The sequence below is a fragment of the Octopus sinensis genome, linkage group LG18, assembly GCF_006345805.1.
Source record: "Octopus sinensis linkage group LG18, ASM634580v1, whole genome shotgun sequence".
Classification (NCBI taxonomy): domain Eukaryota; kingdom Metazoa; phylum Mollusca; class Cephalopoda; order Octopoda; family Octopodidae; genus Octopus; species Octopus sinensis.
The window spans coordinates 30,992,474-31,015,809 of record NC_043014.1 but is presented as its reverse complement, the minus strand read 5'-3'; the positions used below and the strand labels follow the sequence as shown (position 1 = coordinate 31,015,809).

At 35.0% G+C, this 23,336-nt stretch overlaps 1 protein-coding gene across 3 annotated transcripts in view; it reads right to left on the bottom strand.

Annotated features, from left to right (window-relative positions):
- Nucleotides 1–23,336, bottom strand: part of LOC115221702 (DNA-directed RNA polymerases I, II, and III subunit RPABC3) — a 373,348-nt gene that overhangs the window by 183,485 nt on the left and 166,527 nt on the right. The window lies entirely within an intron of this gene.

Sequence of the window (23,336 nt, the reverse complement as noted above, 5' to 3'; positions counted from 1 at the left end):
ATATTTAACGCCTTTATATTAGACTGATTGGCAATGAACTGTAAACTGAGTAAATATGAATTTGTGCATTCAATCAATGATCAGAGATATAATTTTGCCACTTTGCTTATATATAGTCTTTGCTTATAAATAGTCTCCTCCTACTACAACCACTTTTATTTTATTTATTTTTTCCATTTTGTATTGATCGGAAAGCACATGACATACACGAACAATGTAGAATCATCAGGTGAATTTTTAGCACTATGACTTGTTAAAGTTTAAGTTAAAAGGGTTATGGTTCTGTGGTTGTGGCATTTGTATAGTGTGTGTGTGTGTGTGTACACACACACACACACACATATATATATATATATATATATAGGCACAGGTATAGCTATTTCATAAGATGTTTGCTTCCAAATCACATGATTCTGGGTTCAGTTCCACTGCATGGTACCTTGGGCAAGTATCTTCTACTATAGTACCAAGCAAACCAAAACTGTGGGTGGATTTGGTAGCAAGAAACTGAAGTCCATTGTGCATGCGTGCATATGTATTCCTATATTATGTAATTGTTGTGAATGATATCATTGTCACCCATTCAGAGTCATTTATTTGCAATCTTTCGCAAGAACATGTCTGGCTATGGGGAAATATTACCATGATTAGAAACAGATGAGGACATCCAGCCATAGAAAATCTACCTCAAATATCTCCATCCCAGCCCATGCAAACATGGAAAAGTATGGTAGATATTAAATGATGATAATATTAAAGATACAAGTAATTAACTAAACATAAGACAAAATCTATAAGATCAAAAGAGACTCTTTTTATCAAAAGGCTTGAAGTAAAAGAATATGAAAAAAATAAATAATCATAGATGCAGGAGTGGCTGTGTGGTAAGTAGCTTGTTTACCAACCACATGGTTCCGGGTTCATTCCCACTGCGTGGCACTTTGGGCAAATGTGTCTTCTACTATAGCCTGGGGCTGACCAAAGCCTTGTGAGTGGATTTGGTAGACAGAAACTGAAAGAAGCCCATCGTATAAATGTATGTGTGTGTGTGTGTGTGTGTTTGTCCCCCCAACATCACTTGACAACCGATGCTGGTGTGTTTACATCCCTGTAACTTAGCGGTTCAGCAAAAGAGTCTGATAGAATAAGTACTAGGCTTACAAAGAATAAGTCCTGGAGTCAATTTACTCGACTAAAGGTAGTCAATTTGCTCGACTAAAGGCATGGCTACAGTGAAATGACTGAAACAAGTAAAAGAGTAATCTTTAAAAATACTATAAGAGAAAATGAAAAATATCACTGTTTACCATCCAAAAATCAAAATTATATCAAAATTATATGTAAGAGACTGAATGCCTCAAGTAACTTAACAAAAAGCCATTTACAAAAACTAAATACTATTAGATGCATAACCCTTCTTTTACAAATTTAAAGTATTGACTGAATATACAATTTAAGTGAATGTAGCCAAATTTACATTAATCCTTTAGCATTATAAACTAATCATATCAGGTTCTTCAAATACCGTGTTTTATGTTGAAGCTGGCCAGATTTGGCCTCTCACATCTACTCTACAACAGCATTCTAACAATAAGTAATTGCTATATCGAAATCCCAAAACTACGAGATAAAACATAATTAATTCAAAACAATGTGAATAAATAAACATTAAATTTGACTGAGTAACCTGAATGCTAAAGGGTTACATGAAATAGAAATAATATTGGAAAATACTGAAAGGCTTACCCCAACAAAATTTATTAATGAAAAACTGTATCTTTAGAATACAGGTTAATTTCAAAGCACAAACTGAAAATTTACTAACATTCTGTTCTTAGAAATGGAATTCCTTTCACCACATATTTCAAAGAAGACCTTGATTATTTTCAGAGATGAAAATAAATAAATACAATTTCAAACCTCTTATCCAGCTTCCAGAAATCCAGAATTTTCAGAAAATTGAAAATGCTATGCAATACTGTGTAATATACTGTACCTTGTAGTGAGTAACAGGCCCTGCTTTTGAAGTTGGCTAATTTGCATAAAAGTGTGTCAAAAATAGTTTTGTTTTAAGTGGGACTGGTAAAGATTAAACATATTCTGCTTGATAATTGTATTACTTTGTACCTGTAACTGTTAAATAAAATTACATTCTTTACTTTTCTTTAATTTAATTTTCATCTTATAAACTTTACACTGTATATATGTTGTATGATATATTTTAAAAATTTTTAATGGATTAATAAATATCAAACAGACCCCACTTTACAAGAGTATTTACTAGAATCTGGTAAATACAATTTAACTCTTTACTTTTCATAGTTTATTTTACGTTTTAAGTACCTATTTAGGCTGTATGCAGAAAACCAGGAACTCCAGAAACCCAGTACACTTCAATCCCAAGCTTGCCAGACATTTGGTCAAGTACTGTATCTGTTAATTTGGAAATTTTAATGCATTACAATTTATATCTAGTCAGAGTTGATACAATTTCCTGGCTCCTACTGTAGCAACCCAATAACTGCTCTCAACCCCACAGCTCCTACTGACAGCAAAAAGAAAATTAAACATCAGAAAAAATGAAAAAATATTGAATTTGGAAAATTATCTGATATTTTTCAGAAACAAGTTCATAAAAACCCATCTATAACAAGCAACTCTAGTAATAATAATAATAATAATCCACTCTAAGGGAACAAGGCCTGAAATTTTTGTAGGAGAGGACTAGTCGATTACATAAACCCCAGTGTTTCACTGGTATTTAATTTATCGACCCCAAAGGGATGAAAGGCAAAGTTGTCCTCAGCAGAAACTGAACTCAGAACAAAGCAACAGGCGAAATATCACTAGGCATTTTGCCTAGCATGTTAACAATTCTATCAGCTCACTGCTTTAATAATAATAATAATGGTTTCAAATTTTGCCACAAGGGCAGCAATTTTGGGAGAGAGGATGAGTTGATTACATCGACCCTGGTGTTCAACTGGCACCTATTTTATTGACCCTGAAAATTTGGCGGAATTTGATCTTAGAATGTAAGAGCAAGAAGAAATGTCATTAAGTATTTTCTAAGAATTTTATGTGACATTACATTGGCACCAGTGTTCAACTGGTGCTTATAGGCAAAGTTGGCTACATCAGATTTTGAAGCTGGAAGAAATTCCATAAAGTAGTTTGATCAGCATGCTAACTATTCTGCTAGATTGATAGTGATGATGATGATGATGATGATGACAATGACGACAATAATAATAATAATAATAATAATAATAATAATAATAATAATAGTAGTAATAATAATAATAATAATAATAATAATAGTAATAATAATAATAGTAATAATAATAATAATAATAATAATAATAATAATAATAATAGTAGTAATAATAATAATCCTTTCTACTATAGGCACAAGGTCTGAACGTCTTTTTGGGTGGGGGGGAGGGGAATAAGTCAATTACATCAACCCCAGTACATAACTGGTACTTATTTCATCGACCCCCAAAAGGAGTAATAAACTCAAAGCAACTCCAAATAAATAAGTTCTAGAGGTATCAAGTAGTTTTTTAGTTTGTTTTTTTCTTTTACCTTTCTTCCATTGAACAACTAAATCTGCATCACACATACACTCTCTTATATGTATTCAGTACCTTTTTTTTAATGTATGTGCATGTGTAACACACACACACACACACACACACACAAGTATTTATGATGACGTATATTGACATGAATTAGATAGGTTCTGATGTACTGCACCTTGTCATCTGCCTTGAATATTTGCAATTCTGATAACAGTCATCTGAACACTGAAATCTCCCACTTTCTGCAACAAGTATCTCTCACTAAGCAGCACCTACCACTGTCACGGTTCAATGCAGTTGAAACAACTGGAGGACAGTTTTTTCATTTCCAGTGAAATCCTCTTCACAATCTCCAAGTATACCTGTAGAAGCTTACTTCTTGGATTAATTCTAGGTGCAGGTGTTCCTAAATAAAGCCACGATCTGCTTGGCTGAAAACAGGTTCCACTACTATATGACTAAATGGTTAGCAGTCTATTGGACTGAGAACAGGTTCCACAACAACTATATGGTTAATTTGTAGCAGTGGAAAGGCAACTAACTACTCGGATACTCCAAAAACAATATACAAATGTTGAAATCTTCAGGAATCTATCACCTCCTTGTTAGCATGGAATAAATCAATGCAAAAACAGTTTTACAAAAAGAAATGGACAGGTGAAATTGTCTGCACTACTTAAGGCATTTTTATTGGCTTAGAGAAATGTTAGAAGATGTAAAAGTAGCAATAGAGAAATAGCAGGAACTTGGGGTGGAGAAAGAAGGGACTGAGGGGAGGGAGATTCTTAAGCAGGTGACCAATAACCTTCCCCAACACCAATTATTCATACATACACACACACACAAGGACTGCATTTAACAAGACTTTGATCTGGTCTAACAAGTATTATTGAAAGGAAAATTATATAAAAGCTACTCGTTGAAATAGTTGGACACCGTCCCAAGTACAGATCGATTTATAATACGTCTGATGAAACAATTTAGTTCCAGGCCTCACTTACAGAGATTTCATAAAAAAAAAGGAATTAAAAAAATGAGGATAAAAGATACAACAGTAATAATAATAATAATATTATTATTATTATTATTATTATTATTATTATAAAAGAGGAAAAAAAAATTTTTAAGAAAATAGAAGGCAAAATTTAAAGAAATTATGCAAAGATAATTTTTCTTTTTAAGAAATAAGCTTTAGAACAAACGGAATCATTCTATATATTTTTTTTTTCTATAAATACTGTCTGCACATCATGTTTATGTGTTTATTGTGCATGTGAGTATGGTTTGTCTAATATCAGCTATTACACCAACTAAAACACATAGACATGTATGTGTGTGTGTGCACGCGCGCATGCATATACATATATCACTATGCCTAAGAGAAATCTTAAAACATATATAAATATGTAAAAAAAGCACCCAGTACACTCAGTGAAGTGGTTGGTATTAAGAAGGGCATCCAGCTGTATAAACCATACCAAAGCAGACATTAGAACTTGGCACAACCCTTTTGCTCTGTTCATATTGAATTGTCTTACCTATGCCAGCATGGAAAATGAGACCATTAAATGATGATGATATATAATATACAAAAAGAGCCTCTAAGTAGTCACATGACCTACTATACATAACACTTGTATATCTCTCTCAAATGATGAGAAATTTTTACAATATAAAAACAAATAAAATTGTCGATTTCAATGAAGGATCATTACTGGAATTCTTCTGATCACAATGTTATTAGACCAGGTATGATTTGAGGCCAAGCCACAAGAAAAACACACACACACACACACACACACACACACACACGTTTGTTTTTATGCACAGCTATGTGTAAAAGCAGTCAAATATGAACTGTAGGATCATTCTGAACATTCAAGTGGAATTTGATGACTCCAACAACTGGCAACATCGTAACATCTTTGGTGACTTTGACCTAGTAAATACCTTCTTTTACTTGTTTCAGTCATTGGACTGCGATCTCAGTACTTTTTTTTCTATAAGCCAGATATTTACTTTATTGGTTCCTTATGCCAAAATGCTAAGTTATGTGGGACATAAACAAAATAATACTGGTTGCTAAGTGATGGTGGGGATACCCAGTACACTCTGTAAAAGTGGAAGATGATAGGAAGAGCATCTAGCTATAGAAACTTTGCCAAAGATGCCAGCTCCTTGTCAAACCATCCAAACCATACCAGCTTGAAAAGCAATACGTATGTATATATATTCTTTTACTCTTTTACACATTTCAGCCCTAAGGCTGTAATCATGCTGGGACACGTATGTACATCTTTCAGTTTCCATCTACCAAATCCACTCACAAGATTTTGGTTGGCTCCGGGTTATAGTAAAAGACACTTACCCCAAGATGCCATGTAGCAGAACTGAACTCAGAACCATGTGGCTGAAAAGCAAACTTCTTACTACACAGCCATGTCTGCACCTAAGTATATATTTCTGTGAAATATTTCTTCCTATGCAGAATCTGACTGTGATCCCACTGCATTTCATACAATGCCAGTCTTTTTCTCGATCAATCTTTTTCTTCCTATTGAATCTTTTGTGCATAACAATTATGGCCACTTCCCTGATGATAGCAGAGTCCTGTCTTTTTTGTGCTAACTAAAACATAGCTAGATTTACTGTAAGGCCTCTCAATTCTAGGCTTTACTTCCATATTTGTTATTTCTAAGTAAATATTTGATAGATTCAGCTACGAGAACTAGCCCATCAACAAGTGGGAGTTCCCATGAAAATTCAGTTTTAAACTCCATCTGTTACGACCTGATGAACAGAAGAGGGCTGAGAACTGAACCTTGATTGATGTGAAATTTCTCACTGATGGCCACTTACCCACATGTCAATGTTCTTACTAATTTTCATCTTGTTTACAGCATCCATATACAAATGGCTTGTACAGCTCTTGCAACCTTTGTTTTCCTAGTGACTACCAGACTACAAGACATGGTACTAAGCTTTATCTAGATTGATAAATGTTAGTTGTAGTGGGATGTTCTTATAGAAAAAAGCCATCAGTTGTACTCCATCCAAACACAAACCTGAATTTCATCTCATCTTTCATAACTTTTTTCCTAATCAGTTGTGTTTTAATTGTTTCTGTTATTTTTCTAACCTGGTCTATAATTTGATGTTTCTGCAGGTGCTTCTTTCTAGAGCATTTTCTTTCTTTTTGTAGCAATTGGCAATACCACTGCATGAGTCACTATGCATGAGACATCCTTGTACTACCTGTTTAACCATTCTGTCAACATATTTCTGTTGAAATACACTGCTTTTTTTTTTCCATTTAATTTTGAAAATAATGAAAAGTTCAGTAAAATGACTGTCATTATTAAGCTAGTGTCAGGAACATAAATTTTGATGGAAAGTTTCAATAATGATCACTTTAACCCTTTATCATTCAAAACTGCAATAACAGGCCTATGTTAAAACTGACCGGATCAGGTCTCTCACACCTACCTTACAACGTTATTCTAAAAATAAACATTCACATCATCGAAATCTCAAAGCTACAATGTATGATTAATTCAAAACAATAAATAAATAAGCATTACATTTGATAGAGAAATCTGAGTGCTAAAGAGTTAAGACAGGAAGCTTATATAACAGAACCAGAGGCAGTTTAAAGTAGGTTGATATCAAAAGAGTCAACTAGTCTGTTCAATTTTGGATATTTTAAGTATCTCAGTGACTATTTTTGTTAGTCCATCAGCTGTCCCTATCTTCATATTGCATTTTCATCTGTATAACTGGTCTAATTAGAGTACACCATTTCTCTCCAACAATTTTCTCTAATAACAATATGCCCAAGACTCTTTCTTGTCAACAGTGACAATAGATGTGCACTATCATTCCATATGTACTATTCCGATATTTGAGATCTTAATTTACATTGACACACGACTTTATAATCCAGAACATTTCATCTCTCTGATTCCCCATTCACAGAACACTGGCAAATCTTTTATTTTCAGATCCTCTTTTTGCTGGCATATCAGACTGAGTGTGAGAGTGAAGGAAGTCAGGTTCTGATGAGAGAAACAAAGTGACAGGATGAAGGAAGAGATAGTGATGAAAGAGACAGTGTTGAAAGAAGTAATAGAAGAGTAATAGTATTGGCAGGGGGTTAATGTGGAAGAAGAGATGGGAGTTTGTTAATAAGAGAGCAAGTGATGAATAGCAGTAAAGACAATTACTGGTAAGAGAAAGTGATGGCTGTTCAAAAATGTTATCAACTTATTTTGATATTTTGTTTCATAGTGCAAGGCTTTTTGGCGACAATCTACTTTAATAATGCATACTGTCTACTCTGAATATTTTCTCATGGGATGTACATGATATATGTGTGCATATATGTCCAATTTTGTGCTTAAGCCATTCAGCAAATATAGATCCATATGTTCTGAGTTTAAACTCTGCCAAAGCCAACATTTGCCTTCCATTCTTCCAGAATCAATATGAGTAACAGCAGTCAAGAACTGGGGACTATTTAATTGACTGTAAATTCCTCCCCTTAAATGTATCATCTTGTGCCTATTAGAAATCTTCTATAATACTTGTTACAAGTGTTTCAGAGTTATACTTTTAAATTCTTAAAATAGAAAAAAAAACGTAGTAAAAATTTAACTTTAAACTAACATTGACTGTAACATAGTGAAATATTACAAAAATCAAAATAGAAATAAAATGTTCACTTTTAAGTCTGTTTGTATATTCTCCCTTCTACTTTTCACTTCAAAGGTTTCAATAGAAGTCGATTCAAAGAGTTCAATGCCCTTCATGCAAAAAATTCTCTAACACGATTGAATGAAGCCATGGTTTCGTTAATATGACACATCTTCAAATTTTGTTTCAGAGGTACTCCAAAAAAATACTTGCTAAAATATCTATGACTAGCAAGATGGTCATCAACGACTACTTTGGGATTTTTATCATCTTTAGATCCAATCCACTCACATGATCACACCAGTGAAGTTGATGTCTCAGTATCTGCACACCACCAATTTTACAGCAAAATAGGACTTCTATATTGAGTATCATGTCCTGCTTCTTGATCTTACAGATTTTCTAATGATAGCAACAATGGAAAGTGTGTAATTGCTTTATCTACCTGTTGTACAGGGTCCGTAATTCTGCACCATACAATAGTTTCAGTTAAGATCACAGCTTTATATGTTTGACTCTCCATATGCAGTGAAATATCTGGATTATTGCAAAGTTGATTTGTCAGGCTGCCAAAACAACACTTGCTTTACCAGTTCTGGAGGAGACATGGAGGTATATAGTTTACTGGATGCTGCATTGTCTCAAAATCCTCCACCACTTTTAGCACATTTCCATCAACAGTGATTTCTGGATTACTTGGGAAACATCAAGATCTAGGTCTGGATTTGATAAATGATTCCAATCTCTGTTATGCTGACTAAGGGAACAAAGTTCTTTGCAACAGCTGAGAAATCCAGGTTTCCTTGAATACCTTCAACAAAGCTACAGTTATCTGCAAAGAGCAGATGCATAAGCATTTCTCATCATTTTGTTTTAGCAAAAAGTCAGTGAATGTTGAAAATGTTGCAATAAATCTGAAACTGAATCTTTCAGTCAATTGACTTTTCTTTAAATTGATATCTACAAAATCAGGTGGACAATCAATCTTGAAAAGAACTTCCACAGATACTCAAAGTTAATACTATCAAATGGCTGATGTTCCCACAAAAGCCTTTTTAAATACAACAAGCACTATTCCCACAACAGAAATTCATGCTTTCTGGAACTAAAGAATACTAAAGAGGCAGTTCTGCTTCATCTACTATTACACAGAATATTAAACTCTTGTAGGGTATGAATTAATAACCGTAAGCTAACAAAATATCACTCAACTGTGTAATAATATCCATCAGCAATGATCTGTATGTTGCTAATAGTGCAAATTTCAAGATTCATTAATTATTAAAAGTCAAGCATCTTTAGCAAAGACATAACATGGTGTTGGTGATAAGGACACACTAACAAATATTCGACTATAAGGCCAACATTGATTTCAGGTAAACCATTTTGGTACTAACCTACCAGAGACTGCCTCGATTCTGATACAAATTTCCTCTTTCAAAGTATTCTAAATTAAAACCTTCCTTCAAAATGTTATGTTAATTTATTCTAAACACCAGCTTAAATCTATTTTACTAAATTCTTCATCAATTTCAAAATTAATTGAAACAAAGGCAGTATATTTCATTAGAAATACGGTAACAAAAGGATTAAACTATACAGTCTAATATTTAATGTAAAAATGATTGTCTCACTGATGTCTAAGATGAAGGTGCTTTAATTTGTTAATGCAGTTGGGTTATTGATTTTAGTTTAATTCCTACCAAACATGTATTTCCCTTTTACACTGCCAAGGACTGATAAAATTTGTAGTGAAGTTAATTTCAACTGACAACATCCTCTCCTGTCATAAAAAACTGATGTTGTTAAAATAAAGAAATCATCATTATCAGAATTGGTAGAGCAGTTAAGAAAATACCTGGCAATATTTACTTACTCTTATATTCTAAGGTTAAATTCTGCAGAAGTTGACTACTGTGATTTCTATCCTTTTGGGATGCATAAAGTAACAGTATGGATTGGAAAAATATCTTTACAGCATTAGAATCATCATTATTATCATCATCATCATAAAGTATCATTCCTAATAGCATTTAAATCCTGGAATCAAGTGTGCCTAGCCAAATATTGTGGTGGATTTAATTGATTTGTGGTCTTGTATCTATGTTAGAAATTGCTGATATCATTGTAGTTGGTGTTGCTGTTGCTATTATGTTCTGCATTTAGGCAGTGAGCTGCCAGAATTGTTACTGCACCAGACAAAATGCTGATAAGTATTTTGTCTACTTTTACATTCTGGGTTCAAATGCCACCAAGATTAACTTTCATTCTTTTGGGGTTGATAAAATATGTATCAGTTGAGCACTGGGGTTGATGTAATCGAATTGCCCCATCCCTGAATGTGCTGGCCTTGTGCCAAAATTTGAATCATTATTGTCCTCTGAGTTCAAATTCTGCCAAGATCAACTTTGCCTTTCATCCTCTTAGGCACTGTACCAGTTGAGCATTGGTGGTAATGTATTCAACTAACTCCTCCCACAAATTTCAAGCCTTTGTACCTGTAGCAAAAAAGAGGATTATTATTTCTAATTAGTATTAACGAGTAATGCTAACAAATGTAGAAAATTCAAGACTAATATCATAATCATTATCATTTTAACAACTATTTTTCCATGCTTGCATGGATCAGAAGACTTTATTGAGGTGGAATTTTATATGGCCAAATGCCCCTTGTTTTGCCAACCCTCATTTGGTTCCAAGAAAGGTAAAATGTCCACGAGTCTATCAAACAATGAACAACTCAGGCATGCATTTGCAGAGGACTGCAAACATGCAACACTATTTTTATGAACAGCAATGTCTTGTTTACAGCAAGTGCATACATGTCAAAACATATATGTCACACACACACACACACACACACACACACACACACACACACACCACACACACACACACACACATGTAATATAAAGCATAAAGTCAGGAGATGTGAGAGGTGAAGATAGATTTATTTATCCATATGACTTCCATATGATTACGGACGTTTTATAACCTTCTTCATGTACTATTAATTTCAGTATGCATCAATAATATGCTCAGCATTATACAATACAATTATATAGTCACAAATTAATGCAAATAAAGAAAGGTTACTCATCCCAAAATCAGGCTTGTGCCTACAAAATATTCTGGAAATGCTGGGAATAAGTGTTGAAAATATATAAAATAATTGGTATGAGTTACCTGTATATAAAAAAAATGGTATATAGACCAAATAAACTCCATAACCTATACAATCTACTAAAAACTAAATTAGAACATACCAATGAACAGACCTCTATATGGTCATTCAACCTGTAAGAAATAGCTGAATCTCCTTCGTATCATAGCAGTCTTAAGAGAAGAAGGACTTGTTTGGGCTGTCCAGGACTTAAACAGCAACAAACTAAAGGGAACACACCCGGTATGGCTAGATCTGTAAATTAAATATTCGGACATTCTATCTGTTAGCTTGAGGAAAACTTAGAGGTCATTCAACAACAACAACAGCAGCAACTGCAACTTTATGCAGGTTGAAGTGACAGAGAAATATGAGTGAGAAAAAACACGAATATACAATTTAGAGGTAAAAAATAAAAATCATCTGTTTCTTACAGACTTCCATGAAGATTTTGCATCAATGCTATGCTCACACCTGAAATTGGGGGAAATTCTAAATTATAGAGATGAATAAGACTGTATTAAATAACTGAAAAGCAATCTTGATATTTTGGCACCAGTTCACATAATGACATCTTGCTGTGCAATAGTGTTTGCCAAATTGGAGATGGCTAGGATGCCATTTAAATGGGTCAATTTTCAACAATGAATACTTAAATGATAATGATGGTAGTAATAGTAGTGATGGTGGTGCTGATGATGATACTACAGATTAGTCTCAAAATTATCCAGAGGCTGATCAACTCATAAGCAAAATCACATGGTGGTGATGAAAACTATGATTGTGGTAATAATAATGGTGATGATGAGGTTGATGGTAGTTGTGATGGTGATGATAATGATGATGATAGTAGTGATGGTAGTGGCAGAGATGATGGTCATCATGATACTGGTGGCGGTGGTGGTGGCTAAGATAATAATGGTGATGATGATAATAGCTATAATAAAATACTTTAGCTTCTTTATTCTTTGCACTTATATGGGTTGGCAGTGTTTACAAATTTGCATACACAAATACACAAACACATGTTCACACACTTGCATATACTACCGGAGCAAATAGTTTTAATAAGATTATATTAAATGTTTAGTAAGGTTTGAATTTAATTCTTTATAACTATAACACTCCAAGTAGAGGTTTTCATTTATATAACGTTGGTTATTACATGGCATATTCACAGATGTTAATTTAGTTATAGCATGGCATAATCTTATATGCATAACTCAAACTCACTCATCTCCCTACAATGTGCACATACACTGGTAAGACTGAGATTAGACAAGACTTTTCATAAACTTTCCATAACACACTTGAATTTAACCCAATAGCATTCAGATTACTTTGTCAAATGTAATGCTTATTTATTCACATTATTTTGAATTAATCATGCATTATCCTGCAGCTTTGAGATTTCAATGATGTGAATATTTACTTTGAGAATGAATTGTAGGGTAGGTGTGAGAAGCTGGAGCTGGTCAGTTTGGACACAAACCAGGTAAAGTATTTGGGCCAGATATGATTGGTTTAAATGCTAAATGGTTAATGAAGATTTTTTAATCTTTTATCTTTTACTTGTTTCTATCATTTGACTGCAGCCATGCTAGAGCATTGCCTTGATGGAGCTTAATCAAACAAATTGACCCCAGGACTTATTTCTAAGCCTGGTACTTATTCTATCGGCCTCTTTCTGCTGAACATGCAAGTTACAGGAATATAAACAAACTAACACAGGTTTGTCAAGTGGTGGTGGCGAAGAACAAACGTAAAGAGACACATACACGATGAGCTTCTCTCAGTCTTCCATCAACCAAATCCACTCATAAGGCTTTGGTCAGCCTGGGGGATATAGTCTTTCCTAAGATCCCACACAGTGAGACTGATCCCAAAAACCATGTCGTTGGGAAGCAAGCATCTTACTGCACAGCCATACCCATATCCATTTGATTAAATACTCTAAGTTATTTATTTGAAATAGGTTTTACTTGAATAATTAAGATACTGGGTCCAGACTCATAGCTAATAAGTTTGTAGTCACAACAACTATGATGCCATCTTTCTGAACAGGCATCATACAGTCTTTCTGGGCAGAACACAATTCTATGTACCACAATTCACCACCTTATCAGTAACAGATAATACCACTTCAGAGAATATTGTTAGCATTAAATTAACATTCTATCCCAGAGGGTACCATCTCTCAAATACTTAATAATATATGAGCTTTGAAAGAACAGCTGCATCCAGTATGAATCAAGTACACAGAACTTGAACTCAGTACAACATGTTAACAAAATACTCCTCAATTTTACAAAGTTACTTTGGTGAGTTATATTATGTGGTAACTGAAGGCAGCGAGCTGGCAGAAATGTTAGCACGCCGGGCAAAATGCTTAGCGGTATTTCGTCAGTCATAATGTTCTGAGCTCAAATTCTGCCAAGGTTGACTCTCCCATTCATCCTTTCGGGGTCAATATATTAAGTACCAGTTGCATACTGGTGTCGATCTAATCGACTGGTCCCCTCCCAAAAATTTCAGGCCTTGTGCCTAGAGTAGAAAAGATTATGTGGTACCTGTATATTTACAACACAACCATCATGGTTTAAGTATTTTGACCATGGGCACAAGCCAGCAGTAATAGCAGCTGATTAAGAACCATGAATATACAGGATGGTGGTTGTTGTTGGTGCTGTTGTTGTTTATTCCCACTTCAGCTTTGATTAAGCAGACTTATATGATTAAATTGTATTCTAGCTATCATCATCATTTAGTGTCCAGCTTCTATGTTGGCATGCGTTAGACAGTTTGACTAGAACTGGTAAGCTGGAGAACTGCACCAAGCTCCAGTTTGTTTTGGTTTGGTTTCTACAGTTGGATGCCCTTCTTAACACCAACCACTCCACAAAGTGCAGTGGGTGCCTTTTACAAGTCACCAGCACAGGTGCTTTTATGTGTTTCTCGCACAGATGCCTTTTATGTGTCACCAGCACAAAATTTCAGAAAATAATGTAACTACATTCTCTAATTTATTCTTCTTGTATGTGTGGTTCTGTTTTTTTTTCTTTCTTTTATATTAAAAGACAGTATTAAGATTTAAAGATTATATCCAGCAAGTCCTTTCCTACTGGTCAAGACAATACTCAATAAATTGGTCTCATTTGTGGCTCTTTCTTAACTGCTGATTGCTTAATCCTATGGAATTGAGAACTAAACACTTGTTTCAGTCTTTCAATCTCTTGCAACTGATGACCTGTTTACTTTTACTGTTTGGTTTGATATATCTTAGAGAATTAACCTATTTCAGTTTGCTTTATTAGTTTATTGAGAAGAAGAGAAGGAAGAGAGAAAAGAGGAGACAAAAGGAAGGAAGAGCAGGGCAGGAGAGAGCATGACAGGTTGCATGGAAATTATTTGATAGTAATCAAATAATTTCCGGTGAAATCAACTTAGACATTATTAAAATTCTGACTGAATTCTAACGAAATCTAAACAACCAACAATTTGGTTTCCTTAAATGTTTGTTTAATGGCTGCTTTTTTTTTTATTATATATATATTTTTCTCAAAGCAATTTAACAGGTTTTCTTTTCATTAACTATGTTTAGTTTATCCAGGGTTTATTTATTTATTTTCATTCTAACTGGATAAAATGTTTTCTTATTATTTAGTATTAGAATAAAATTATATATATTTACTTCGATTTTTATTTCAAATTTTTTTTAACATGGATTTTATTATTATTATTGTTATTATGATTAGGGCAACAAGGTGGTAGAATCATTAGCAAACCAAGCAAAACGTTTAGTGGAATTTCTTTCAGCTCTTTATGTTTGAGTTCAGATGCCACCGAGGTTGACTTTCCTTTCATCCTTTCAGGGTTGCTGAAATAAATATCAATTGAGCACCAGGATCAATGAAATCAATTATCCTCACTCCCCACAAAGTTTCAGGCATTGTGCCTATAGTAGAAAGGATGATTATTACTGCTGTTGCTAGACCAGTGGGTTAGCAGAATCATTAGACTTGCGGTATTTCTTCTAGCTCTCAACATTCTGTGTTCAAACCCCACCAAAGTCAATTTTGCTTTTCATCCCGCCAGGGTTGCAAAAGTAAAGTACCAGACAAGTGTTGGAGTCTATGTTATTCACTAACACTCTCCCCTCAAAATTGCTGGTCTTGTGCCTAAATTAGAAACAATTGTTGTTGTGGTGGTTTTTATAACTGACTGACAAAATATGTAGAGAGCTAGTTGAAATGTCTCATGGCATTTAGTTATATTCCTTTATGTTATGAATTCAAATGCTGCTAAGATTACTTTTCATCTATCTATGGTACTGACCAATCAAGTACGGATGCAAATTATATCTTCTATACATCTACCTCCCCTTTCATAAAATAAAAAATGTGTAACATCAGTTCAAAATAAGGAACTATCACTATGATTATCTTAATTTTTATTGAGTGTTTTCACAGCACAGCTCTACATGTCTTGGGTATGTGCAGAGCTATGCTTTTTTGGTTTTATCATATTCAAAGTGCTCTGTGTAATTTGTGTGCTGTACCTAGAAGTGCTATATTTTATCATTATAATTATCATTCAGATGTAGAAAATCAGCCTCAAATAACTTCCATCTAACTCATCAAGTATGCAAAACTGGAAACTAAATGACGACGATGACGACGACCACCACCACCACCACTACTTCTCCTAAAATGTTAACTTCTCCATGCTTCCTTGGTTAAGACAGAATTCAATAAGGTAGATTTGCTATAGCCAGATGAACTTCCTGTCACCAACCCATACTTGTTTCCAAATCCGGGGAATATTTCTCCCATGGCCAGACATGCTTTCACAGGAGACTGGAAATGGGCAACATAATTTGTACAATCCTTTAGTATTTATGCTGGCCATATCCAGCCCAAATATTCTACATGTTTTATGTTCAAACTGATCAGATTCAACATCTCACACCTACCTTGCAATGTCATTTTAAAGATAAACATTCACATCATCAAAATCTTGAAGCTACAAGATAATGCATGATTTATTCAAAACAATGTGAATAAATAAGCTTTACACTTGACAGAGTAATCTGAATGCTAAAGGGTTAAAATGACCACATGATATCAAGACAAGGGTACACATTCACATACACAAGGATTTTCTTTTTTATTTCCTGTTAACCAAATTCTCTTATAAGGTTTTGGTTGGTCTGCAGTTATTGTGAAAGTGCCACACAGTGGTTGGGAAGTGAATTTTAGCCATAGTACATCCAGGCTTTGTGTATGCATGTAGGTATGTATGTATGTACATAGACATATATGTCTATCAAAACACTCTGGGCAAGAATCTTTATGCTAAAGTGGAAAATAAATGGTGATGATAACCATCACCACCTCTCCTAAATGTATTCTTGAGCCCACCAATGTCTTGTGAGTGAATTTGATAGTTGGAAACTTAAAGAATCCTGGGGTGCATACATGTACACATTCATCTCTGTATATGTTTATAGTTCCTTATCTTGACATGCACACTAAGTGTAAATAAATGCCACCTTCATAGAAGAGGTATTGTCTGTTTGCAGTTTTCTAAAGACATGTTTCCAGTCATCATGGCATTTGTGTTCAAAGAACAGGGAGAGACATTACCTTATTCAGAAACAGATGAGGGTTGGTGACAGGAAGGACAGCTAGCCATAGTAAAATCTGCCTCAATGAATTCCATTTGACCCATACAAGCATGGAAAAGTGCACATTAAAACAATGATAATGATGGTGTCTGTGTGGGGGCAGAGGAGGAGAGTGGAGGGGTATGTGCAAACATATGTGTGCATGTGTACATGCACACACTTTACAAGAAAATATGCTGTGCTGTAAGCACTTCCCTTGTCAGCAAATAATTTGCTGGTTACATGGAAAAATATATGTGCATATTTGTTCTATTGTTACTTCATTTTTACTTCCATTTTTCCATGCAAGCATGGGTTAGATGAATATTATTGAGGCATTGGCTTGCAGCCAGTTGCCCTTCTTGTTGCTAATCCTACCTGTTTTTCAAGTAGGGGCTTTGTTATTCTATACATTCAAAAGAGCATATATCTACAGATCTATAAATATATTATACTTACACATTTATACAAGTACATTTATATATATATACATATTTTTACATGAATAAACATGGCTATCCTACATATAGCATGCATGTATACATGTGTGTGTATGTGTGTGTGTGTGTGTATACACAATTGTATATTATGAATATATATTAAGTTTTCTGGATTGTGTCTGTGTGTGTGTTTCTTGCAACTACCATTTTCCACCACCACTACCATTTTAATGTCTACTTTCCATGCTGGCATGGGATAGACTGTTAGACAGGATCTAATGAATTGGTGTATCATGTCACACCCTAAGTCTCAGCTCTGGCATGGTTTCTACAGCTTGATGCTTTTCCTAATGCTCACCACTTAACAGAGTGTACTAGGTGCAATTTTCATGACATCATACCAGTGAAGTAAACATTAGAACTTGCAAGACCACAGAATTCCCATAATAGTTGTAATCTTTGGTTGATGTTGGGATGTTAGAAGTGTGATGAAAGAACCAAATTTGTTGTTATGAGAGTGAATTAGAAAAGAGACTAATAGAGAGAGTATTGGGAAAGGGAGAAATAGAAAGGAAAGAACAAGATAAGAACAGTGGAGAGGATTAAGACAAGTTCACACCTATCCAATCTTATTTCTGAGAAGCCCAATGTGAATATCAAAGGAACAAAAACTTTTTTTTTTAAATGTGATAAGAGAAAGATATGGAATTGTAGGTAAAAGTTACAAGCATGAGTGGGAGAGTGTGTGTGTGAAAGAATGAGTGACAGATGCAGATAAGGGTGGAGGTGACCAGGGGTAAATAGGGAGTGAATGATGAGAGTAAGGGTTGCTAGTCATTGGTAAGAATGAAGGATGGACATAACAGGGAGGAGCTTAGGAGAAAAGGATTTCACAGTACAGAAAAGGCAACAGAATATGTAATGAGTTCTGCCTTCATTAATTACAGTAACAAAACAACACATGAGATAGGAAACTGATGGAAGGATTAATGGTGCAGAAAAGGGAACAAGTGGTGTGGATTCGATAGTCACATATTAATTGAGCAACCAGTTATGTGTACATACATACCTCCAGGATCCACAATTTTAACATCAGTTTATCCATATATATGTGTGTGTATGCACAAATGCATGCACATACACACACTTATGCTAACACAGGGGCATGGCTGTGAGGTTAAGAAGCTTGCTTTACAACAACATGATTTTGGGTTCAGTTCCACATTGGAGAAGTGTCTTCTACTACTGCCCCAGGCTGATCAATGCCTTTTAAGTGAATTTAGTAGACAGAAACTGTGCGAAGTCCACTATGTATGCATGCGTGTATGAGTGTGTGGGTCTGAGTTTGTTTGTCATGTACCCCACTCACACTGCTTGACAACCAGTGTTGATTTGCTTATATCTATCTGCATAACCTAGTGGTTCATTGAAAGGGTTTGGTAAATCATCATCATCATCATCATTTAGCGTCCGTTTTCCATGCTAGCATGGGTTGGACGAAATAAGTACAAAATTAAAAAAACTGAACACTGAGGTTAACTTGGGTTTCAGCATGACCACAGTCCAATGACTGAAACAAGGAAAAGATAAAATGTGTGTGTGTGTGTGAGTGTGTGAAGGCATGGCTGTGTGGTAAGAAGCTTGCTTCTCAACCACGTGGTTCCAGGTTCAGTCCCACTGCTTGGCACCTTGGACAAGAGTCTTCTACTGTAGACTTGTGCCAACCAAAGCCTTGTGAATTGATTTGGTAGGTGGAAACTGAAAGAAGTCATTCATGCAAATATATGTGTTTCTTTGTCTCCCACCACTGCTTCACAACCAGCAGTTTAATGACTGAAACAAGTAAAAGATGTGTGTGTGTGTGTGTGTGTGTTTGTGTGTGTGTGCTTTTGACGTAGTATAGAGAAATGTGCTGGAGCAGAGAAAAGGATGTACTCAATATGAGTGTAGAGTTTCATCATATCTCTGAGAAGTTGAAAATACTATTAATCATTACTCTGAGTTTTATGCCACTGATTTTCAGATGGTAAAAGAGATTAGAGTGACGACAGCTAGTCTACATAGTTTTCCAAAGGATAAAGAAACCACCTTACAACATGCCCTATTAAAGAAAACTCAAAATTATCTTTGAAATTGATACTAGACTTTTATTGGTTGTTGAAAGAGAAAGTTATCATCTTGTGTTTTGTATGTTTGTGTGAACATGCTAAGTGAGAAGGGATGACACTATAGATGTATAAGTTGCTTTTGCTTTGTTAAAGGACATACACACTTGTAAAATATAAGAAATAGTTGATGAACCATGTTTTGTGGCAAGTTTAAGTATCTCAGGGTCATATTCACAAGTGATGGAGGGCAGAAGGCTGAACTAGAAACTAGAATTGCAGGAACTGACAGTAATGCACCATCTGTTGCATTTCCTCACCTAGGGTCATGAATGTTGGGTAATGACCAAAAGAGTACTATCACAAATACAAGTGGCCGAAATGGGATTTCTCTGAAATGTTTCTGGGGTAATCTTACTTGACAGGGTCTGTAGCTCAGAGACTAGGGGGTCTCTCCAAGTCAAACAGCTAATTCTCTGAATTAAGAGATCATAGCTCTAGTATTATGGATGTATGATTAGGATGTCGCAAGAATGGATTGCAACATAGATTCTTCAAGCCATGCCAACTGGCAAGAGACTTAAGGGTAGACCAAAAACAATGGCTGGATAATATTCTTAGTCTCTGTTGGTCCTGTTTGGGAATCCAACCAAAAAGCCTAATGACAGTTGCTTTTGATAGCAACCTGTGGAGGAGATGGAGGAGGTGCCTGAGGACTCTAATCCCATGACCCTTCAAGGAATTGTGGGTAAGGATGGATGGAAGTCCTGTGATGATGAGCTTATATGATGAAGTCCATCAAAGTATATCAATCCTGAAGACAGTCAATCACTGTCATAAGAATATAGGAAATATGATGAAATCAACTAATTCTATATCTATAGACAGAATATCAGAAAAGGTTCCATCAACAATGCTTGTCATGGAAATAATTATATGATTTTGTTTTCTTATAATTTATATAGGCATGAGCATGAAAGGTCAACCAAAGCCTTGTGAGTGGATTTCAAAGATGGAAACTGAAAGAAGTCCATCATGTGTGTGTGTGTGTGTGTGTGTGTGTGTGTGTGTGTGTGTGTGTACACATACATGTATATATGTGTCTTAGTGTTTGCCCCCCAGCACTACTTGACAACCTGTGTTGGTTCATTAACATTCTTTTAACTTGACAGTTCAGTAGAAAGAGACTGATAGAATAGTACTAAGCTTAAAAGTAAGTACTGTAGTAGATTTGTTTGATGAAAACCCTTCAAGGCAGTGCCCCAGGATGGCCACAATCTCAAGACTGAACCAAGTAAAAACTTAAAGATATTATATTAATTCATTAATCATATAACAACAAAGTATTCTGAGAAAAACTTTTGATTTTTGACAAAGGATTTTAGTTCTCAATTATTGGTCAAAGGGGATAACTTTACTTGTGGCATTTTTGCTTTTTGTTTTTTTTTATGAAAGGCCACGTGTGTATCTAGATAAGTATGCAAATGCATGCATGTTCAATTTCTGTACACTTATGAACATAAAATGTGTAATATATTTGTATGTCATGCTGGAGAATGAATAGATGCATATGTGAACACACATCTCTATCTGCCTACATGTGGGGCAAGAATGGAAGATGCTGTGAAAAAAAAAACAAATACCACAAAGAAAGTTACTGCCCTTGAACTAGAAATCAAGAGCTTAAATCTTTCTATAAAAATCAAAATTGGTTTTCTTCTAATATTCTGCTCTTTCCGTTCTTATCCTCTCATCCTGGTATGTAATATCTTTAACTTCTTTCAGTCATTCGACTATGGTCATGCTGGAGCACCACCTTGAGGAATTTTAGTCGAATGAAATTAATTGCAGTTTTTATTTTATTGTTAAAGCCTGGTACTTTTCTATCAATACCTTTTGCTGGACCACTAAGTTACTGGGACATAAACACACCAACACTGGTTGTCAAGTGGTGGTGGTCAAACACAGACACAAAGACACACACACATACATACATACACAGATATAAGCAACTGGTTTCTTTCAATTTCTATCTACCAAATCCATTCACAAGGTTTTGGTCAACCTGGGGTTATAGCAAAAGACACTTGCCATAGGTGCCATGCAGTGGGACTGAACTTGGAACCATGTGGTTAGGAAGCAAACTTCTTATTACACAGCCATACCAGAATTTATTATTACAAATGCATACAACTATTTATGGAACAAATGTTGATCACAGAGCCTTTACCCAAGATTCTTTATATTAATATAAATTCGATTTACGTTTTTTAATTGATATAACTCATTAGTCTGGACTTTTACAGAAGCCTATCTGGCAGAAGTGTGTGTGTGCGTGCACACACGTGCTTGTGTCAATGTATTTTTACACCAACATCATTTGAGCAGAGGTGAGTTAATTTCATCTCCAGTAAACAATACACCCTGTAGTTCAGTGAATTTGGTTTCATAGTCGAATAAGAATACTTTACTTGAAAAATCAAGAAAGAACTGGCAATAGGTAAAGCATGCAACCATAAAATACTACCTCAATTAATTTTGCCCAGTCTACACTGAAGCAGATCTAAAAATAAGAATGGTGAATGCATTTATGCGTGTTCTGATAAGGATTGGAAGTATGTCACTTCTTATAGGATCATACTGCACACTCATTTATCATCTCTAATATTCCTATGTCCTCGTATACTATTGCAAGATTCTTATTGACCTTATATACTGGGTTCATCTATCTTCGGACAGGTCATATTTTTTTGGTCCTGATGGAGTTTCAATAACTATCTTCAATAGGTTAACCAGATGGTGAGTACTAGTTTACTCACTGGTGATCCCATGTAACAAGTTACCAGTCACAAAGTGACCTACCAGGTTTATTTAGGAGAAGAGTAGATAGAGCACCTTAGCTATGATGAAACTGACCTATAAGCACTGTCTCGATGCCTTGTGGGTGAACCCAAGACGACAAAGTTTACAAGAGTGCATCTTGAGAAAAAGAGAAAAAAAAACAAGGCATGGAAGTCAGCTTCAAAGCTGTTTCTAACTAACTGGATTCCAGGAAGCTTCTGGCAGTTTGGCGCAGCGGGAGGAGGGGTATCAGCCTTATTTTGACCACCTAAGGATCTCTATCCCTTTCACAGGGAAGACCGTGATACTGAGAAATCCATACCAGTGAAAAACTCATAGAACATTACAACACTTCAGTGGATTGGTAACATCTCCTGCAATGTGTATCACTGGAACTTGGATCTCAGTGGTGGTGACTTTTGTGGCAGTCAGTGTATCACACAATGACGAGACACTACCACTTCTGTAGCTTCGTTGCTCATGAGGGCATATGGTAGGTTTGGCACAGGCGATAGTAACAGTCACAATCCTCCGGTTGCCCATACACTTATATCACCTGTTACTGCTACTCTTTAAAAAGTATAGCCATTACAGAATTCGCAGTTGATAGAAGAGATTGTTATCGAATATGATGGTCAATCTTAAGCAAGCTAGCATATATATGTGTGTATGAAATTACACAGTACACTTTACATTTGAATAAAGTATTATGTAATTAGTTATAGTATGATGGTAGCAATCCTTACTGAATGATATTACTGAAGATTATTATTATTATGATGATGGCAACGGCAATTGTGCTACTGCTAATGATTCTGATTTTAATGATGATGAGGATGATGATGG